This window comes from Dipteris shenzhenensis, chromosome 9 (assembly GCF_047967505.1).
Source record: "Dipteris shenzhenensis isolate YYH24624 ecotype China chromosome 9, Dip_SZ_1.0, whole genome shotgun sequence".
NCBI lineage: Eukaryota > Viridiplantae > Streptophyta > Polypodiopsida > Gleicheniales > Dipteridaceae > Dipteris > Dipteris shenzhenensis.
The window spans coordinates 24431576-24439324 of record NC_141604.1 but is presented as its reverse complement, the minus strand read 5'-3'; positions in this window follow the sequence as shown (position 1 = coordinate 24439324).

The following is a 7749-nucleotide window of genomic DNA, read 5'->3' as shown; positions in this document are numbered from 1 at the left end:
GGATGGTCTTTGCATCAGATGGATGTGAAAAATGCCTTCTTGCATGGTGATTTGCAGGAAGAGGTTTATATGATGCAACCAGAAGGTTATGAGGATAATTCACACCCCGATTTTGTATGCAGGTTACGCAAAGCCTTGTATGGCTTAAAACAGGCACCGAGGGCATGGTCAGACAAGATAGGGCAATATCTTGTCACTATTGGATTTCAGATTTCCAATTCAGATTTTTCACTTTATGTGAAAAGAACAAACAGAGGGATTGTGCTTGTGGTCATCTATGTTGATGACTTGATTATTACAGGTGATAGTGATGCAGACATTAATGAAGTGAAGCTACTGTTGAAGCAGAAATTTGAGATGAAAGATTTGGGAGAGCTGCGTTACTTCTTGGGCATTGAGGTTATTAGATCCCCGAGTGGGATATGGCTGTTGCAAAGGCAATACGGTTTGGACATGCTGTCCAAATATGGGATGACAGGCTGTAAGCCTATCTCTGTTCCATTGGAGCAGAATGTGAAGCTCAATGCAGAGACAGGTGAGCTTCTTGAAGATATTACTATGTACAGGCGCATAGTAGGTAGCTTGATTTACATGACTATAACCAGACCAGATTTGAGCTATGCTGTGGGGCTGGTGAGTCAGTTTATGCAGGCACCGAGGAAGCCACATTTGGATGCGGCTAGGCGCATACTGCGGTATGTGAAGTCCACATTGCATTATGGACTGTTTTATGAAGCTGGGTGTGCATTACAGGTACATGGATACACAGATGCTGACTGGGCTGGTAGTGTCTCAGACAAGAGATCTACTAGTGGTTTTATGTTTTCCCTTGGGAGTGGTGCCATCAGTTGGAGCAGCAAGAAGCAGCCAACAGTTGCCTTGTCGAGCACAGAGGCTGAGTACAGGGGTGCAGCAATGGCTGCATGTGAAGTAGCTTGGTTACGGAAGCTACTTGCAGATATGGGACAGTCAATTCATGCAGTAGTTGTCATTCATTGTGACAACATTAGCAGCATCATGCTTGCTAATAACCCAGTTTATCATGCTAGAACGAAGCACATTGAGGTGCATTATCACTTTGTGAGAGAGAAGGTTCTAGCTAGTGAGATTGATCTTGTCTATGTCAGCACTGAGGAGCAGGTGGCTGATATTTTTACGAAGGCATTGGGTACCGAGAAGCTTCGCAGATTTAGGAGCTTGCTTGGTGTACGTGAGATGGATTTGAGCTTGAGGGGGAGTGTTGAGATATCAAGCTCTACCCCCGATATATCTCCTGGATGACTATCATTTATGTCACCGCCTATGTTAGTTGTACTCGTGGTGTAGTTAGACTACCACGTATGTTTTTGGTTTGGGTTCACATATGAACCACGTATTCTAGGGTTTGACATATAGGGTATTTCCCTCTTCTATTGTATTGTTGTTGTGTGCAAAAGTGAAGAAAGGCTTCACCCTCCAACCTTGTGTCCTCTCTCTTTTGTGTGTTGTGAAGAAAGCTGAACTTGAGTCTCCTATCTCTCTCCCTTATTCTTTACAGGGAGTCCTATTCATTATGTAAACTGTTGCAGCAACTGCTTCAGCCCAATAATAATCTGGTAGATCTTTCTCATTTAGCATGGCCCTAGATACCTCTCCAATATGCTTGTTTTTCCTTTCTGCAATTCCATTTTGCTGTGGGGTATGACTGCATGAATATTGCTGCTTTATGCCATGCCCCTACAAGAACCTTGCAAACTCATTTTAGAGGTACTCTCCCCCTCCATCTGACCTTAGGAATTTTATTTGCAGGCCTGTTTCTTTTCCAACCATAGCTTTAGAAGCTTTGAAGTGCCCAAACACTTCACTTTTCTTTTTCATAAAATACACCCAAACTTTTCTGCTGAATTCATCAATAAAAGTGACAAAATAGTGATAGCCTCCAATAGATGCAGCTTTAGTAGTCCACACATCAGAGTGGATTAATTCCAATGGCTTTTTACTCTCTTGAACATGCCTAGGAAATGGTTTCCTTCCCTGTTTTCCAAATTGGCAGGCTTCACACACCTTATGCATTTCTGTAACCTTGAATTTAGGCAATCTTGCAACAATATTTTGGGCTTGCATTGATTTAAGTCGATGTATATTAACATGACCAATGTGTTTATGCCAGATATCAATATCTGCAACTACACCGGTCCCATGTGCAAACATTGATGCACTCAATTCAGGCATCTCCACATCCAACGTAAACATCCTGCCCTTCTTCTTCCCTTTTGCTATCAAGCGACCGTTATTTTTCATATCCTCAACAAAGCATCCATCAGGATTAAATCTAACCTACAAACCCTGCTCAACCATTTGACCAACAAAAACCAAGTTTTTGGTGATGTTTGGGACATGAAATACATCAGACAGGTATTTCTTTTTCCCATCCTGCATAGACAAAGAAATTTTACCAATCTGCACAATAGGATGTGCAGTATCATCACCAGTCTCCACAAGTCCTGGTTTTTTCATTTTCCTTGCATCCTGCATCCATTTTGCATGACCTGTCATGTGGTTTGATGCACGTGAGTCAACATACCACACATCATTTTGTTCTTCTACACTTGTCATAGAATTGGTCATATGCTGCACCATAAATAGATGCTCATTTCTGTCATCACCCTGTCTACTGGAAGATGCATAATTGCCTTGCTGCAATTTTCCATTCATAATGTCATTGTACTTTTTGTAGCAGTCCTTAGCCATATGACCTATTTTACCACAGTAGTAGCATTCAACATTGCTGTTTGCATTTTGGCCTCTCTGCCATCCACCACGGCCTCTTTGGCTCCCCCTGCCTCTAGAGTTACCACGTCCTCCTGCATAGGACTGGTTTTCTTGAGTTTGTTGCATATTCTGATTTCTACCACGGTGTGCAGATCGGCCTCCTCTACCTCTGCCTCTACCTCTTCCAACATTTGAGTAGAAGACAGTTTCTTTTGAAGTTCCTCCTGAAGAAGATGCACCCCATTTCTCTGCTCTTCAGAAATTAGAAGAGCAAACAACTCTTAAAAATCAAGAAATTTTTCACGGACGGCAATGGATGTCTGAAACTGTGCATAATCCTTTCCTAGACCATTCAAGGTCACAGAAACTAGATCATCATCTTCCACTGGCGACCCAATGGAAGCAAGTGCATCTGCAATTTTCTTCACCTTCATGTGGTAGTCATTTATGCTCAAATTTTCTCTCTGCACATTGTGCAACTCCTGTTTGAGCTACATTTTCCTGGCTTGTGTATTTGTGCTGTACATTTTTGCCAAAGTATCCCATGCCTCCTTTGGCATACTTGCATCCTGAATATGCACAATCATAGAATCCAAAATACTAATAGACAGCCAGTACATAACTTTTCTGGCTCTCTCATGCCATCCTTTAAATGCCTACATTTCCTGTTGATTGGGAACATTAGGAAGAACTGGTTCTTCTTCATTTCCTGTAATGAACTCCCAATAGCCTTTTCCCATAAGGAAATTCGTCATTCTAAACTTCCATGCCTGGAAGTTGTTCTTGTCAAGCTTTTCTGTGACAATCTGTGAAAGAGAATCAGATGCCATTATAGAAGACTACAAAATATTCTGTCACTACGAAAAGACACAGCTTTTGCCTCACACGGGCAGATCTGCAAAACTTACGAAAGTGGTATTTGACCACACAGTCACTTTCCTAGTGACGATTTTGCATCAACAGGCAACAAGCATGATTCTGCAACTCCCAATATCTCTGCACACAGGCATATGATGCAATTTATGCGGTAACTTTTCACCGACCAGTAGAGCAGTGGTCGCACAGCAAAAACAGGGCCTTTTCCTGAGTGCCTGTGAAGAACTTCCGCCTTTAAAATGGGCCTCGAAATGGCCTCGAATCAGAAAAATGGCCACACTGTGAAGGGCGTCTCAATCTGAGACAATGCACTCTTGCACTTCTGGCTGTGCTACCTACAGAGATTTGCTCCCAAACTCGAAATAGGAAAGCAACACTGGTCCTCTTACTAGGACACTGTGAACTTGGTTTGCTTTCTTCAGCTCCTTACCACGAGCAAGGCTCTGATACCATGTGAAGATAGTGGGAAAGAGGGAAGGAGTCTCACTTGTGGCTTTCTCACATGCACAATGGGGGAATACACACAAAGGTGGAGGCTGAAAACAGTTTTTCCTCTTCTTAGTTGTGAAAGCCAAAAGAACTCTAGTACAAAGAAATAGAAGAACCCTATATGTGGGTCTCAAACCAAACTCAACTAACTAAGGTGGCATACTAACTGAGCCACAAACTAGAGTAGATAAGGAAAGCTGTCATCCAGCTATTATTCATGGGCGGTGTACCAACTGCATCTGCAGCTAACAAGTCGGTGACATAAATGCACAACGGTCACCCTGACCTATCGCGAGTGGAGCTCGATATCTCAACAGGGAGTGCAAGAGGATGAGGCAACTGTGCTGAGGTGCAACAATCAAAGTTGCATGGCCATTGCTAAAAATCCAGTGTTTCATGCACGCACAAAATATATAGAGATTCAGTATCACTATGTGCATGATTTGATCGAGGACGGGATAGTGGAATTGGTCTACTGTTCAACGAGCAAAATGGAGCAGATATCTTCACCAAGGCACTCGGGAAGGATCAGCTTCAGAGACTCGGCATTGGGCCAAGAAGGTAGTTCACATACGGGTGGACATTGAAGGGGGGTGTTAGATATGCTCAATGCCCCACCCTGCTGGTAACCACCAATGGTCCAAGGTGCTCAAGTTGTAAGGCCCCCATATGAGGAGAAGCCATGTGTGAGCCTGGGACACTAGATGGATCCTGACTTGCATGTCAGATGAGGTCTATCAACAATGAGATCGTTGATAGTAGAAAGGTGATTGTGTGGGAGCCCCTTGCTCTCACTAGGGTCTTGGGAATATTCTATGGACAACTGGTCGGCTCCATCGACTAGATTGACTAGTCGGCTCCACCAACTATATTGATCCCCGACTACCACCCTCATAGCTATAGCCTCCTTCCCAGTCCATTGTATCAGATCAGATCTTCGAACAGAGATCTTCCAGCTAGTAGCTCTTCACCGAGGATTGCCAGAATTTGAGTGACTGCATTCGAGCGAGGACTTTCATAAAATTGACATTCTAGAGTGATGATTTATGTTCAAAAAGTAGCATGCATTGCTTACTTTTACAGTTGTTGTACTACCCATGATATTGTGAGGAATAATTGCCTACAACAATTTTTTAAAAATGTTTTGCAATGTTTTTGCAAGGGTTAAGGAAGAAGGAGGGGTCGAAGAAAGGGGTTAGAGTATGTGTTTTTCTTATCAAATTTCCATTTTCAAGGCAAAAGATAATGGGAGGAGGATCCTTCTTCCAATTTTATTTGGGCCATAACTTGGTCAATCAAGCTCCAAATATGGTCATGTTTGTCGTCAAAATGATCAAAATGATATGAATGAATCCATTTATCATGTTAGAGTGTCTAAATTCTACAACTTTAGAAAGTTTGTACTTATCTTTGTTTCATCAGAGCTAAACCTTATCAAACTCTTATATTTTCTTAAAATTTTCTCATATAGAGTTCGAGTCCTTGGTTCTCTCCCTCCCTCCCACAGGTATATACATGGTCATGGACATATGAAGGTGATCCATATTTTGTTAGCATCATGGTCCTAAGGTGATCAATAATTTATTAGCTCCATAGTTTAAACATTTTATTCATGTTATCATTTTGTGTACAAAATGGATCATATCATATGGGTAGCATAAAAGTCGACGAGCTACAAATCATGGATGATTTTTTCAAGTTAGTTTTGTTATGAATCTAAAATTTTATATTGGCATCAAAAGTATGTATGCCCTAATAAAAATAAATGTTGGAAACATTCGCCAAGATTTGAAACTTTTATGTAAAAAAAAGTAAAGTTTCACCAATAGGATTTACATTTTTTTCTTCAAAGTTTAAAAGAAAATATATTAAAAGGTACTAAATTCGACTGATATTGTGAAACAAAAAAAAAGGAGCTTGAAAAGTTTTGCCAAGATTTTATATTAATATATGAGCATGTAGCTTCAATAAAAACATCCGTGCTACAAATAGTTTTTTGTGAAGGATTTTTATAGGAGGAGCTTCTATATCATGGATGGGACTATTTTTGTTTGTATGTAAGTGTTGGGATATCTCAAGGTGTATGCCTCAGGCACACCTTATGTTTCTATGTGTGAGTGCTAGAGGCATAATTAGGTGCCCACAAGCACAGTTAGGTGGTGGAAGAGCCACATAGGATGATTGAGAGAATCTAGGAGCAGATTGAGGAGATGATTGTGGAGCTCTGAGGTCATCAGTGATGTCAGTGAGCTTGTATGAGGTGCCTACTTAAGGACCTCACTTTTCTTCATTCCATAAGCAAGTATTCTGAGTTTGTGTCCACTCTACTCTTTCCTTTCAGTATTCCAACATGGTATCAGAGCCATTTGATCCTCCTTGAGCCCATTTCTGCCACATCATCATCATCTTCTTCTTCTTCTTCTTCACCATCTCTCCCTCTTCTTCCAAAAATTTGCTTGAGCTTGTTCTCCTCTGGTTCTCACCCATTTCCCACGCCCTTCCAGCTGGAGATCCATCTTGTTGGGGCGAATTTCGGGCTGCAAGGAATTGATGTATTTCAACTTCTGCTGGTCGCCATTGTACAATTTTTGTCGATTCTTCTTGTTGCGTTTTCTCTGCACCTGCTCCTTCTTTCTCTAATTCCTTTTAGGGCAAGCTTCTCCATACCTTGGGCTACCTTGTGCTAAAATCTGAGCAGCAATGGCTGCATATTGAAGGAGAAAACAAAGAAAAACCAGTCGACTTTGTTTGAAATCCTCAGTGAAATCTGGTCACTACTATTTGCTACATCAAGTGCTCATATTTTGGAAGTCTTTCAGTTATTTTTGCCTTGTAAGAGAGATAGACACTGCCCAATATCTGGGTTAGACCCTCTCATGGCTACCATATTTAATCTTGAGAAGTTCAATGGAAAGGGCTTCCATACATGGTAAATGAAGGTGAAATTTGCATTGATGAGGGAGAACTTATGGGGACTTGTCAAACCGACTCCTACCGCTTCTTCTACGGCCTCCAATGCTGGACAATCCTCAACTCCGACACAACCGGCAAGGGATCCAGCAAGAGAAGAAAAAGCATATGGTATAATTGCTCTTGCTCTAGGTGATGATTATATACACCATATCTCTGACTTAGAGTCTCCTTCGGAAGCTTGGCAGAAGCTAGACATGATTTTTGGTGCAAGCTCTCACATCTCTAAACTATCACTTAAAATCTCTTTCTTTGAATTAAAGATGGCAAGTGATACTACTTTAGCAGCTCATGTCAACTATATGCGGAGTCTTATGACTCAATTAGCTTCTATCAACTCTCCTATCACTCTTGATGATGCTATGGCAGTGTTACTTAAGAGTATGCCTGAAGGATTTGATCACATTGTTAGCACTTTGAAGAATCTTCCCAATCCTAACCTTGAAGGCATTATCTCTGCTCTCCAAGAAGAAGAAAGGCATATGGAGCTAAGGAAAGGCAATGACACTGCTTATGTTATGAAATTCAAGAAGGGCAAGTATACTCCTTGCAATCACTGTGGAAAGACAAATCACCTTTCAAAGGACTGCTTCAAAGTTAATCCATGCAAGCACTGCAACAGCATCTCCTACCATAACAGTTGGTGCATACCAGCTGCTCATT